Source organism: Oculina patagonica, chromosome 3 (genome assembly GCF_052425735.1).
Source record: "Oculina patagonica isolate OP01 chromosome 3, crgOcupat, whole genome shotgun sequence".
Taxonomy (NCBI): Eukaryota; Metazoa; Cnidaria; class Anthozoa; order Scleractinia; family Oculinidae; genus Oculina; species Oculina patagonica.
Window position 1 is genome coordinate 3,359,978 of NC_135760.1, and position 15,654 is coordinate 3,375,631.

A 15,654-nucleotide genomic window follows, 5' to 3' on the forward strand; every position below is an offset into this window, starting at 1 on the left:
TGTCCCGCTTGTGCTCGGCAACTTTTAGCAACTTTTCTGAGCAACTTTTTCCTTTCGCGCCTGACTCGTCCCCAGTCGTCTCTTATGCGCAAACTGCAATACATGAAGGATGATGGGATGATTACATCTGTGTATAATTTCATTCAGTCTCCCTAGACTCAAGATAGGGGACGAGACAGCTTTCGAGCAACTTTTTGGAATTTCTAGACCAAAGATTTTCGAAGATTGTCCGAACGTTGTTCGAAGGTGATACGAACGTTCCTAGCATTCTTAAACTTTTCTTAAGATTAACAAAATTTGCCGAAGATTTCTGAGGAAGCTCTGTAGATGCTTTAACTTTCAGATCATTCTGCATAAAAAACGCGTCAGCAAACATGTCGTTGGGTATCTTCACGACTGTTCTTTGTAAAAGAAATATTTTAATTCAACAAATTTTGGCCTTTAATTGTTATTTAGATATTTCCGTTGCAGTTACATTGCAACAAAATGCCTATAAGTCTTACCCTCTAAGGGAAATTAGCTATATATTTGGGGAATTTTCTTATTTGAAAGCAACGTTTTGGATTCTTTGGAGTAACGTTCGAGCAATTTTTTGGATTTCGGAGCACTTTTTTAGCATCATTTTGGCATCCCAGTGCAAGTAATCAAATTGGCGCGAATTCTAGTTTTTCACCACCAAAATAGTGTTTTTATCTTCTTTAAGCGGAGATTTGAGAGAAAGATGTGCCCGAGCACTTGTGTTCCTGCTGGACCTTCAAAAAGACAAAAACAGTTGACGTGACACGAGATGACGTGACGCGAAACAGAAACGTGCTGCGTGGATGTCGTGTTTTTCAGCTGGCAGAAACGTTAACTTTCTAGACTTTTCTGTCAGCACGTTTACCGATTAATGCATAAACTAGTTGCCGTTTGATATCAGAATGGAGTGAGTGGGCGAGTGAGTGAGAGAATTCGAGGTCCATAAGAAAACCTCGTTACCATTCGGTAACAAGCTCTGTGGAGCAAGTAAATTAGAGAAAGACGAACAATAAAGAGGACACCTGACTTGGTTCCAACAGTATTTTTTTTCATGTCTGGCATTGCAATCAAGATGTTATATTTAATATGTGAACAAATTGCTCTTACAAGTTGCTGACTTATAAGCCATCGCCCTTTTACAAGTTTATATTGTTAAAGTTTCAAATACCACCGTGCGTGGAAAATAATACTACCATAAAATATTATTTTTGAAAGCATTGTGTTATACCTGAATATTATGCTTAATGTTTATTATGCTTGAAAGGATTGTTGTACCTTAAAATTATTTATATCTGAGACTGTCTTGGTGTGGTAGGTAATGACAGTAAGAGACACCACGCCATCAAAAAGGGAAGTTTGCTGTGCTTTCAGAAATTAAATGTGAATGACTACTGCTGGCTTTTAAAATAGTTTTTGGGATTAAAATGCTGAATGCAAATAATTACGGAAATGACTGATATATGGTAAATACTCTTATTTCTTTGAATATAAGCCTTTAAATGAGTTTTGCTTACATTAAGAGCGGTTTTCACTTGAGTGTCGAAAGTAATTCGCATTTGCTTTAATTTGTACTTTTTCATCCAATCAAAAGAAAACCTCAAACCAATCGTGACTGACACACGTTTCCCCGCGCTTTGCACCGGTTACATGTACGTACTTGGCTCGAGTTTTGATTGGTTCACTGGACTGCTTGTGTCGTTTGCGATTGGCCAGTGTGATTACTTCGGTTTTGGTTTTGCGATACTCAATTGAAAGCTGCCCTAGTAAGTTTTTGTTTTATTTTGTTATATTGAGTATGGATATTTGTTACTTAGTGTTTCGAAAATCGTCGTAAAACATGAGAAAACTGAAACGGGTCTTGTATTTCGTTCTCATTTGCTGCGTATAATGGAGTTACAATCGTCGTCATTTTTTATTTCACAAGGAATATACCATCCGTGAAAAATTTAAAAGCCGTGATTAAATATTTGCTTGAGTGGTTGACTATATGTTTTTTTGGATATTTATACGGATATGTATATATTTTTGGATATTTTTGTCGTAGATTTGGACTTCTCATTTCAGTTGCTTTAAAATTTGTATTATTATTCCTTTTCTGTAACTGAATAGTATATCATAATTAATATAGTATATCATAATTAATATAATTAATTAAACAATGAATTATCATCAACTGCATAATTATATCATTGCATGCAGTTACATTATTGAGCTCTTAGTAGCCTTTCCAGGAAGTGGCGTCGGTCACAAGGGAAGCCAGTGCCTTGTTGTAGGCGTTGATTTTGTCATTCATCTTTATCAGACAGGCCTCGGGGATTGGTAGTTGCACATTTTGAACTGCTTGGTTACACTCGAATTGTTTCAAAAAGGACTTCACATCTTCAATATCAGAAGGAATCTCTTTCTTTCCTCTCCTTTTGAATGCGAGCCACATTGACATTGCTTTTTCAGGGTCACCGAATTGTTCTCCAAAGCGCACCACTCCCTTCAGTCTTTCTTCGGTTGGAAGACGGGAACGGACCATTCTCATCGCGTTGAACACTCTCCACATGTACTTGCTCATCTTGAGGAAGCACTTCACCAGAGGGTCTGCTTTGCAGTGGTTGTACTCTTTGTTTGCCTCGCCCCAGTTTTCAATCATGGATACCCAAAGGTCGTTAACTGAAAGTGGAGTCCTGGGGCTTAATTCAATCACTCTCATCTGTGTGCCTCCCACTACGTGCCTTATGGCTCCTCGGGTGTGATAAGCCTCTGCCGCGTATATTAGGGCCTTTGCAAGAGTACCTAAATGGCACAACGTATAAAAATCCATTGTTAGCCGTCACTTTTAACCTTTTAGTTAGAGTTTAAAATCCGAACTGGGTGGGGTTTCTGCAGTCACTGAATACCAATTTCAACCTTTTTCACTGTTTATTCTGACGTCTCAGTGCATTACACTCATTGTTAGAAATAGCACAGTACTGTAAGGTATGTCCACGATGAATGCAAATGTTGCCTGTTCCTTACAGGCATCACACAAATATAAAGTAATGTGAAAATGACAAAAAACCCAGCCAAGTTGTGTTCAGTTCTAGACTTAAAACTCCCTGGTCGGATGGAAAAAGTTTTTAATCCCCCTCCCTTTCCCCTCCACGTTAAAAGAAGCTGGGACTTGGTTGGTCTAAAAACGTTTGTCAGAACAAAAATACCTTGGGATGCAAACTACAAAATGTGGTAGTTGTCATCGCCCCTTCTCCCTCCCCTCCTTCCCCGTAAAATAGCTGGGGAGTGGCTGCTCTAAAAATTCCTTCGCAGAGCGCAAGTTACCTAACAAGTCTGGGTTATATCCGCCTTGTTCTGACATCGCTTTAACAAGCTCTTGGTACTTAGCATTATGAGCAAGCCTCAGTTGTGGTCGGGTGAGTTTTGAAAATCTTCAATTCTCATCTTTACAGTCGTACTCAAAGCACTGTAGATTCCCAACCAGTAACTGAGCGCCTTCTTGGCTAGAGGGGCCGTTGTCTGGTCCAATGCATCTGCAGCTGTGGTTTTCAACTTTTCAAAGAAACCTTGGTTGTACTTGTAGACCTTGTAGAGAGCACCGGCCAATTCCTGCATTTTAAAGTTGTGCGTTTGTTCTTTCTTCTCTACCTCGCCAGGAAATGAAACATCCTTTGGAAGCATCTCAAAGTTAAACGGCATGGCATACTCCAGTGTAAAAGCATAGACATTGGTGTCGAAAACATGCTCCGAGGGTTTTCCATATCCATTGACACCTTGAAAAAAGTTGTTAAACTTCTCTGTAAGAAATCCAGCATCCTTTCCAACGAGCCCGACGTCGTAGTCTGAGGTACAAGTAGCACTCCCAATAGGTGGTGCCGGATAGCACACTCCAGAAACAGGAATCACAATGTTCTTGCCATCCACTGTTTTCGCACACGGAATTAACTTATAGCTGCTTTGTTCATAAAGAAACTGAGTCACTAACAGGTATCTAGCAGCTGTGATGTAGAGGAGGTCAGTACATCCACCCGCTGTGCTGTATTTCATTTTCGTAGCTTCCCAATCGGGGTTCCGTGTAAAGAATTTCTTCACATAATCTGAAGCTGTTTTGAATGCCGGGGTTCCAAGAACACCTGCGAAGGTGGGTTGCGTCTTCCACGCATCTTTGTCAGGAAATTTCACAAACCCGTATTTTTCTACAATGTTTGTGTATATCCATTTAATGTCAGGATCAGATCTAGAAAATACAAAACAAACTCAGTATTACTAGCGGAGCACCAGAACTATGAAAAAAGGACAATTATAATAATAATAATAATAATAATAATAATAATAATAAATAATATTTTAAGAGGAGGCCTCCAATCACCTAGGGGGTGGTTTTCAGGAGGGTCCTCTGAGAAAAAAAATGTTAAACATTAAAATACATTAAAATCTAAAATACAATAAAAAGACAAAACCCATGTTGTATGCTAACTAAGATTAAAAACTAGGACAAGAATTAAGATACTACTAACTAAGGTTAAAAATGGGAAATAAAAAAGTATTAAAATCTAAAAGTAAGTACAAATGTCACAGATCTAAAATATAAAATAACTACCTACTGTCCTAAAAAAAACAATTACAAATAGTTATCTATTAACATTATATAACATTGTGCAACTAAAAATATTTAACAATTATTCGCCGAAGGCGAAGTGATTATTGTTGAATAATCCCCGAGACGAAGTCGAGGGGATTATTCAACAATAATCACTGAGCCTGAGGTGAATAATTGTTTTAGTATAATTTTCAGAGGTGAATATCAACAACTGCAAAATAACAATAGAAAACACGAAAACAACAAACACAAGTGCTCGCTTGCATACGTGTAAACCAGTTTAATTCATCGATTGAAACCGTTATTTACACTAAAGTTTTAGCAATAAAACGGAACAAAACGAACACTACGAAAAAGATAGATATCTGGTACCTTTGTTTAATCGTTGGTGACTTCTGAGCAATTGTGTGAATCCTCTCGGAATTACTAGCTCCGGTGAGAAGAGAACTAAATAATGTTTTGACAGTTCATCTGACTGAGTACATGGCCGCCGTGCGATCTCCAAAACCATCATGTTTACACTTTACGATCAATTCTAATGCCTTGAAAACCATCTCTTGAAAGTATTTTCGGTCCAAAAGGCTTGGTAGTTACTTTGAAAAATTCCCAATGGTTCAAATATCCAGGACTTGGAGGGATTTCTTTTAAATGAGAGAAATTTTCATTCAGCAAATGCCGCCATGTTCACTGGCCTGGATGGCAAACGTGGCATGGCTTAGTAGCCAAACCTTCAGATGCAATATTCACCGCCTAGCGCGGTGAATATTGCGACATAGTCCGAGCTTCTCGACCAATCAGAATTGAATTTACCTCTGCAAATTATACTAATTGTTCATAGTCTAAAATGTTTATCCAGTAAGAACTTTGTAAGGGTTTTCTTAAAAATCTCGCATGGCATCGGCTTTCTTAAAAATTCTGGAAGAGACAACCAGTCATTTGTAAAGCGGAAGTAGGATACTCTCTTTCCGCTTTCCGTTTTAGGTTTAGGCAGTCTAGGTAGGTATCCATGTCTAGTGTTGTAGCCATGTAAACTTCTTAATGTCGATTTAAAACTTTCAAAATGTTGCGGAATGTCTCCTTTGATTGCATTTTGTACGGCTGTGCATCGGTGAGAAAGACGTCTTCCAGCCAGAGGGAGCCAATTCAGTGACTTCAGAGCTTCTGAAGAAGACATTTTGCCTAATTTAATTTTTTTCGCAAATTTGTTCTGGAAACTTTGCATTTTTTCCATTTCTGATTTTAGACCGGGTTGATCTCCCCATACTGTGTCGGCATAGTCTAGGTGTGGCAGCACTAGCCCATTGTAGAAGGCTATGCGAGTTCTATTGTCTAACATATGAAATATGCGATTAAACAGAGAAAGTCGATGACCTAGTTTCTTATTGGAAAACGACGCATCTGAGTTTTCATGGTCATCAAGGATAGCAACAAGGATCGCAGGGCGGGAGAAGGCTTTTTCCCGCACTGGTACACGTACGACTGAATCGCTCAAACATGGCGGCCATACTCCAGGAATAGGTTTACGTCCGCTTGCATCTTTGATCCGGGACATCCATATTATGATCAACTGACAGCTGTCAAATCAAGGTATCCGCTGACCATAATCACATTACCATATCGCGGGCTCAGGTGTACAACTCGTCGAAGTCGCGTTTTTTTAATTGACCTCTGATCAGTAATGGTTTTGCCAATTGATGTCGGACTCAAGTTCTACTTTTCCCCCTCTATGGTAAATCGATTTAAATTTACATGAAGGGCAATGATAATAACCGGGAAGCCTGGCTTTGCTTGGCTTAATTTGTATGTTCATATATACAAAATTGAAGAAAAGTTGGCCCTTTTGAAAAGCATAAATCATGAATGATAAGACTAATTGGGATTCTAGATAGTCAACATTGGTAAGCTGAGTAATATTCGATTTATTGATAATCAAGATATTTTCTTCTTTTGCGGCCTAAAGGTGGTAAGGTACCCTAAAGGGAATGTATGAGAATCAGCAGTTTTGCTCAAAACTAGAGAGGGGAGAGGGGGGTTTAAAAGCTGACTCGTCCCCAGTCGTCTTTTGAGTCCGTCTTGAGTCGACTGCTCAACACGGAGGGAATCATGGGAAGGAAGAGAAGAAGCGAAGGAGACGACTGGCAGATCGTGAGTCGAAAAGTGTGTTCAAAAGTCGAAAAGTGTGCACTGGCCGTTTTTTCGGGTATATTTTTGGCTAGATACATTTAGGGTCCCTAATTGTCGTACCAGGTAAAATTTCAGAGGTATTTGGCGGCTAGAAAGCTACCTTTAACGGCTTTTCTTGATCGCACTGAGATGGCGTCAAGCGTCCGTCAGAACAAAAGCCAAGGAAGGTTTCAGGACGGTAGAAGGCGGCTTCAATTGATTTACGAGAAGAAATATATTGCATCGCTCAAACATCACTCAGTTTTGTTCAACAGTTGTAGCGATTTGTGCTTTCATATCGGCTTGTACGCGTTTGCCGCTGATTTGAACCGCTCCAGGAAACCGCTCTAAATTGTCGCTATGTTGACATCTACTGGATGGTATACCTGCAGAAACATTGGAAAACATTCGAATATTCGAAGAGAGGAAAAATCACAAGTATCATTTTGTAATCATTGCAAGGTATGGATCCCTGTAATTCTGGATTACAATGTTGATGTGTTTTCGTTTGTGAGTCAATAAAATTCTCTCTGCATGAGTTTAGAAATTACAACATGATCATATGCATGCTGCGAATGCCGTGACCATTTATTCCCGTGTTTTATTCCATGAAAAAATCGAGTACCTTGTTTTCAGAATAAATTGGGCCAACAAAGCTTTAAACCATTTTCCTCAATTCATAAAACAAGGATTTTTTCAGCTTTGACTGGAAATAAAAGTAACAACTGAAAACAGATTTAGCCATGACCCCTTGACCCAAACAAACACTTTCAACAGGAAACTGTCAGACATAAATATTTTTCAGTTTAAGTTTGACTTTCTCGCCAAAAAAAGAAATGAAGAAAAGTCTGTTGACGCTTACCGGTATTTCAATTAGACTGATAGCGTTTTAGTTAAATTGAGGTCTCTATATTACCCCGGCCGCGGCGGGAAAGATTAATTACACTGTAGTTGGGCAATCGTACGCGTCGAGTGGTGTGATGGGCGAGTACTAGTCGTGTCATATGGATAAACAACATCTCCGATTGTTAGATATATCGTGGAAGAGCAGTTTGTGGCGTTTTAAAGCGCCCGAAAGCGTTCTAACTAATAGTGCCTATTTTTATCTCAACACCGCCATTAATCCGTCCGCCATCTTGGAAACAGGATCTGCCAGTCGTCTCTCGCCTTTCCTCCTTCCCATCATCCTTCGCTTCTTGCAATTTTCGCATAAGAGACGACTGGGGACGAGTCAGGTTTAAAAGCGCTGTTTTCGCCAAACGTTTTGATTGAGGGACTAGGTCTTGCATGTAATTTAATGTCTGATGACAGCACGTCACGTGACCATACTTGGCTGATTTGAGTTTATTTTCTGTTCGGCAGAAACTTGGGAAAAATTAATGTAATTTGGGGCAAAAAGTGCCCCAAATTACATTGTTTTGGGACATTTACTGGTACCGGAGCTCATCATCAAGGGCTGAGATGGCTTAAACCTTGCCAATTCCAAAGAACTGTTTATTGGCACTGTTAATGTGACAAACTTCGACCAGCTGCTCGATTCCAGCTACTGACAGTTTGTAGTTCATGGACAAGGGGCCGCAGAGCAAATGAAACTTGTCTCACCACTCACCAGGCTTCAAGTGGCAAATATGGAAGTGACTGGAAAACATTTATTGCATTATGAAAGCCTGGTCAGAGACTTTTAAAAATATCAAATTGGTTGGAGATAGGTGTTTCCCGCTCAAATAACGTCCAAATGTCCCAGAATGCAATGCCGTAAGATTCCTGCTGGTTGGCTTCTTGGTTGAGGTTACTGTCAAAAAAAGAGCTATTTAAGCTCTTGCTTGACGTTTTTGGCCAAACTTTTCATTTGAGTTAGAAGCAGAAGAGTTCTTTTGTAATGTTTTTTCTGAGATTAAACGACTGAGTTGAAGAAAGATGCGTTTAGACTGTCACACAATCAACACTGATCTATACCACGTTGACAAGTGGTATACCGACAATGGTATGAAAAGAAACCATTCCAAGTACCAAGCGATTGTGATGGGTAAAACGCAGAACAAACCATTATTTCGCTGTGAAAATGCAGTTATTCCAATTGCCGAGGATTTTGATCTACTTGGTGTAACTGTACGTGGACGACAAACTCAAGTTTGACAGGCATGTCACTAAAGTCTGTAGGAAAGTGTCTCAACAAGTTGCAGTATTAAAGCGTATGAAGAAAATGCTACCGTACGAAATAAGAAAGACAATCTATACGTCTTTTATTGCTCCGCATTTTAATTACTGCGCAGAGACATGGCACTTCTGCAGCAAAACCTCTGCAACAAAGCTAGAGAAGGTTAACGAAAGGGCCATTCGCTTTGTTTTCAAGGACAAGAACACCCCTTGCAGGGACCTTCTACAAGCCCTTGGCCTGCCAACCTTGGCCGGGCAACGAGTATACAAAATTGCTAGCACGATTTTTAAAACAATAAACGGTCCTAGCCCTCTCTGCTTGCGTGAGCTGATACAACCTAGAAACTCTTCCTACAACTTAAGAGGACAAAATATTCTCAATCTACCTAAAGTGCAAACCACCAAGCACGGACTCAAATCTTGGCGATATTTCGCCCCCAAATTATAGAATAGCCTCTCAGACACTGCCAGAACTTCAATATGCTATAAAACCTTTAGAAGGGCGTTAAATGCTGTAGATATTAGTCGTCATCTTTAATTTTTAACTAAATAATTGTATATATTTTATAACTTTTAGCTCATTTTTAATCAGGAAATGCGTCGCACATATTTAAAGCTTTAGAATTGTATTCACTTTATTTTATTTATTTTTTTTTTTTTCATTGTGGCTTACCTGTAAACTAGCTGGTGCGTTCCCGCTGATTTTGCTAACCATATCTGCGGGACGCATCGAAACCATAGCTAAGTGTAATGACCACATTTGTATTGTATTGCTTGCGAGGTTAGATTTGCATGAAATTTTTTCACTGGCTACTTTCTCTAACTTTTCTTAGAAAAAGCATAGTGCTGCCATCTATTTTCCTTTGTTGTTTTACTGCAAAACAAAGGCTTCTGCACTAGAATTTCTTACAGAAATAATAAGACCTAGCTCAAGGATTTTTTTTCTCAGCCCTATGCAGGATTGAATGTTCACACTTGCATGGAAAAGGTAAATACTAGCATTTCTATTTTTCTATGTTTTTAACTTTTCTAGCTTTATCTGGGCTTAGACTGAAGGGTAATAAACCTTTAATGGAATGAACCAAAAATATTGCCTATCTGGTGAATTTTTCTTGCACAGCAGGCAAAACACTGGTGCCGCCCGGAATTGGCCAAAAATGCCTGATTTTGTAAATTTCAACTTTTTAGATTTTTTTTCTCTGCCATTTTAGGTTCATTCAGGAGCCCATTATAAACATGATCTGTAAAAAATAGTTTCTTGCCTGAGTGACTTGGTGTTTTTTCTTAGTTATCGTTATAAGAAAAGCACCCTCTGGGACCAAAGCTTGTACCATTGCCATGACAACAGAGACCCAAACTTCATTATGTTGGCGGCTATCATTCATGGCAACAAGTTGCATGATGGTGATTGCTTCTGATTAAGTTTGATTCTGAGCAAAAGTTGTATCTTGGGTACCATACCACCTTAATAGCATGATTTATGCAAGCTGTCTTATTATAATGTTCCTTCTGTCGCAAACGACGATTACTTTTGTCAGATTTCCCAGTAAGCATTTGGGTAGCATCGTTTATGGTTTATGCTTTTTATTGGTCAACGTTTCTTCAATCAGGTGCATACAACGAGGCTTTTTACGGGGAGGCTCCGCCCTTATTACCGAAAGATAGTTTACCCTTTTAAATATCTTTCATAGAAAATAGTACCCTTTCACATAAACCGGAGGGCATGCTCTCACGGGAAAATTTAAGTTATCAGAAGGCATTCCGGATAACACTATTATAGATACCATCAATACACTTAATGGTAGTAATTATTTAGAGTGACCCCCTCTTGTCTATTTCACAATTTCATGATCCAATTCGTCACAGGCGCCAACACCGTTCATTACTTGGATAAACAATTTGTGTATAGCGCGTTCTATTTCGACAAGGAAAGTTAAGCCGTTTGTCATTTGGCAAGTTCGATTTCTTTATTAACTATACCATCCTGCGGCTGATCCCTAGACCATTTCTATGGCTGCTGATCTACTTGAAATCCTTGTATTTTTGGTGGCGACGGCCGCCCATACCTCTCCCTTCCCTTCCCTCCCCCTCCTCCCCCCCTCCCCCGATCAAAATGAAAGGTATATTACGGGAAAAAATACAGTCTTCGTAATACATACGGCACATATGATTTTCCTTGAAGAGGTTCAATGTCTTTATCAAAGGACTCTTCCGGCTGGTTCCCGTTATTGCCAGTCAATACTGATATTGGGTAAAGTTCGTCACACACCTAACATTAAAACACACAACATAGTTTGAATTAGTGAGTGATTGCAGTAGTTTTGATAGCTGGCTGGCTTGTACAAGTGCGTTGTTTTTGTATGTTCTAAGAGGCTGAGATAACTAAAAAACAGTCAGTGGAACCCAGTGGTCGTAGTGAGTGCACCAATTGCAGATGTCATGACGTGCCTGAAATTCAACTAGCGAATTAACGACAATTTGTGGCGAACATTGGCATAGCCAGCTTTTTAAAAAGTTGCAGGCCTGGCAAACGGGAAGGTTTTGAGATCAAGACCAAAGGAAACTTCTCCTTCCAACTTTTTGGTGATTTTGTGTGCATTTCGACAGATCCTAAATTCTAACGTTTAATAACAAGGAAGTGTGCCAACTTTAATTTGCTAGTGTGTAAATAAACGCACTTTTCTTCAACAGCACATTCCGCTGTGCGTTTGGATATCAAACCAAAGCAGACGCGAAATATTTTTGGGCACACAATTGAAAATCGCTCTAAAATATAATGAACTTATTAAAAGCCCTCTCACCGCACATCCTTGAACCAAAATAAAAACGAAGACACTCAAATACTAGCATTTCTATTTTTCTATGTTTTTAACTTTTCTAGCTTTATCTGGGCTTAGACTGAAGGGTAATAAACCTTTAATGGAATGAACCAAAAATATTGCCTATCTGGTGAATTTTTCTTGCACAGCAGGCAAAACACTGGTGCCGCCCGGAATTGGCCAAAAATGCCTGATTTTGTAAATTTCAACTTTTTAGATTTTTTTTCTCTGCCATTTTAGGTTCATTCAGGAGCCCATTATAAACATGATCTGTAAAAAATAGTTTCTTGCCTGAGTGACTTGGTGTTTTTTCTTAGTTATCGTTATAAGAAAAGCACCCTCTGGGACCAAAGCTTGTACCATTGCCATGGCAACAGAGACCCAAACTTCATTATGTTGGCGGCTATCATTCATGGCAACAAGTTGCATGATGGTGATTGCTTCTGATTAAGTTTGATTCTGAGCAAAAGTTGTATCTTGGGTACCATACCACCTTAATAGCATGATTTATGCAAGCTGTCTTATTATAATGTTCCTTCTGTCGCAAACGACGATTACTTTTGTCAGATTTCCCAGTAAGCATTTGGGTAGCATCGTTTATGGTTTATGCTTTTTATTGGTCAACGTTTCTTCAATCAGGTGCATACAACGAGGCTTTTTACGGGGAGGCTCCGCCCTTATTACCGAAAGATAGTTTACCCTTTTAAATATCTTTCATAGAAAATAGTACCCTTTCACATAAACCGGAGGGCATGCTCTCACGGGAAAATTTAAGTTATCAGAAGGCATTCCGGATAACACTATTATAGATACCATCAATACACTTAATGGTAGTAATTATTTAGAGTGACCCCCTCTTGTCTATTTCACAATTTCATGATCCAATTCGTCACAGGCGCCAACACCGTTCATTACTTGGATAAACAATTTGTGTATAGCGCGTTCTATTTCGACAAGGAAAGTTAAGCCGTTTGTCATTTGGCAAGTTCGATTTCTTTATTAACTATACCATCCTGCGGCTGATCCCTAGACCATTTCTATGGCTGCTGATCTACTTGAAATCCTTGTATTTTTGGTGGCGACGGCCGCCCATACCTCTCCCTTCCCTTCCCTCCCCCTCCTCCCCCCTCCCCCGATCAAAATGAAAGGTATATTACGGGAAAAAATACAGTCTTCGTAATACATACGGCACATATGATTTTCCTTGAAGAGGTTCAATGTCTTTATCAAAGGACTCTTCCGGCTGGTTCCCGTTATTGCCAGTCAATACTGATATTGGGTAAAGTTCGTCACACACCTAACATTAAAACACACAACATAGTTTGAATTAGTGAGTGATTGCAGTAGTTTTGATAGCTGGCTGGCTTGTACAAGTGCGTTGTTTTTGTATGTTCTAAGAGGCTGAGATAACTAAAAAACAGTCAGTGGAACCCAGTGGTCGTAGTGAGTGCACCAATTGCAGATGTCATGACGTGCCTGAAATTCAACTAGCGAATTAACGACAATTTGTGGCGAACATTGGCATAGCCAGCTTTTTAAAAAGTTGCAGGCCTGGCAAACGGGAAGGTTTTGAGATCAAGACCAAAGGAAACTTCTCCTTCCAACTTTTTGGTGATTTTGTGTGCATTTCGACAGATCCTAAATTCTAACGTTTAATAACAAGGAAGTGTGCCAACTTTAATTTGCTAGTGTGTAAATAAACGCACTTTTCTTCAACAGCACATTCCGCTGTGCGTTTGGATATCAAACCAAAGCAGACGCGAAATATTTTTGGGCACACAATTGAAAATCGCTCTAAAATATAATGAACTTATTAAAAGCCCTCTCACCGCACATCCTTGAACCAAAATAAAAACGAAGACACTCAAAATAGTCATCATCATTTTCGAAATACCTGCAAAGTTAAGACATTTGCGTTTAGCTACCATGATTCTGGGACATGAATCGGAGTTAAATTATATAATTATAAGAACCAGCCAAAGTTGGCTACCAGGGGAGTGCGCGAGGGGTCACTACATATGGCGCCAATAGGGAAGCCCCATTTACACGACAGAAAATATTTGGCACAGTTTGGGTAAAAATGGTGCGCGTACCGAAAAAAATGGTTCGGCACGGATAAATTTTGTCGTGTAAACGACTTTGCCTCACCCGTGCCGAGCCAAAATTTAACCCGTGCTCGGACCTATTCGCGAGGTAGTCCGAGCACGAATATAATTGGTACGCGTTCCTGGAAATCTAACCCGGCTCGAATAAAATGGGTTGTGTAAACGATTAATTAGCCGCGCTGAACCAACTCTTTTCTTATGAATTTGCAATAAATTTGCAAAAAATTCCACTCGATCGACATGGCGGAGTGTTAGACGTGTATTTTAAGAAAAGCAGTTGCCAAGAAAATCTCATGAACATTCGTGGAAGAACCTAGCTTGACTTTCAGCAATCTTCTTTGGTCGCTTTCTCCTGAGTTCGTGATCGTTAGTGTCCAGAGTCGAAAGCTGAAAATTCTGCCTTGGAAGAGCATGATGTAAGGAGTTGATACAAATATGCGAGGAGAATAAAATAATAACACAAAGCAATTATCGTCGTCGTTAATAGGGGAGGTGCAAGCCATCACTGCTGCCATTTACCGCTGCTATTTGAACAATAATCATCTACCTTCACCCTTCGTGACGTTTAAATGAAATAGCGGCTGCTCACTAATTCAGAATCGCGTACGCTGGCCAAGGTTTTGAGCCTTTTACCCGCACTAAAACATTATTTAACGCAGTTTAGCACGGTAGAAAAAGGTACATGTAACAGGGTATCAGTGCTATTTTATTTGGTACCAGTACCAATTTTATCCGAGCCGTGCCGGCAAACGTTTTCTGCCGTGCAAATGGGGCTCATTCTGCCTTTCAGGGATTCAAAAGTGGCTTTTGGTTCCACTGAGGGCTTTTCACTAAAATAGAACCTGAGTCCATAGCAGTAAATTTCAGCACCGTTGGTTTTTATGACCTTTAAAAGATGCATACCATATCAGCGATTTCCCGATGTTGATAGCGATAAAAAGTGTTATTTCTGTTGATTTGCGGTAAAAGCGCGAAGAGCTGACTTACCTTCTGAAGAACGAACGATACTATCGAAGCTTGTGGATTGATCCCTTTATGCTCGCCTGAAAAACCAAACTTCCAGTTGAACTCGTCTAAGAGCTACAACTCTCTGTCGAGTAGTTGTTGTTGTCTCTTTTGTATGTGATTGTTCAATAAATTAGCTATAAACTGTTTGTTTAACAGGGCTTTTTAAGTAAATTTTTCCGCTGGGTAAAGATAGACTGGCCACAAGTTCATTAATTTTTTACCAATTAACGTCAAAAATGACTTCACACAAAGGTTCGCGGAGGCTAAAATTATCGGTGTTACGCTTTGTGGTTATTCTCTTGCAGATAGAAATGAAAAATGAGTTAAAAATTGAAAGCAAGTCAGTTTCGGCCAAAAGAAAACGAAAAGAGGTCATCTAATGCAAGACAATATCTGGACAAATAGCGCTTCTAGTCAGTTTACATTTATAATTTAGGCTGTTCATTTGTTTTCGTTTAAAAATTTTAGCCTTTTTGCAATTGAGGTTAAGATATGATTTTTTCAGTTGAAATTTTGTACCATTTGTCACTTTTGATTTATTATTTTTTCTGTTTTTCATTTATCAGTTAGCATTATCCAGCATAACCAAAATCAAATGGACCTGACGTCTGATTTGGCCAATGGCCAAATGACCCATGGCCAACTTGCCATGCAGAAAATATTTCAAAACATTATACAGTTGCCTTTTCTCAGTGTTAAAAAGCATTAGAAAACAGCTATGGATTTCTTGCCTTTTGAAGTAGCAAAGGCTTACGTGTTGAGGATATATAAAATTGAGAAAATAGTTTTTGAGTCTAATGCT

The 15,654-nt window shown here is 39.3% G+C and overlaps 1 pseudogene across 1 annotated transcript; it reads right to left on the bottom strand.

Annotated features, from left to right (window-relative positions):
* Window positions 1-1,068: 1,068 nt before the first annotated feature.
* Window positions 1,069-13,667, bottom strand: LOC144645944 (uncharacterized; annotated as a pseudogene). Its single transcript, XR_013569347.1, has 6 exons — window positions 13,569-13,667; window positions 12,923-13,036; window positions 11,722-11,763; window positions 11,080-11,189; window positions 3,325-4,237; window positions 1,069-2,802 (listed from the first exon to the last, which is right to left on the bottom strand). The product of XR_013569347.1 is annotated as an uncharacterized LOC144645944 (transcript).
* Between the last annotated feature and the right edge of the window lie 1,987 nt (window positions 13,668-15,654).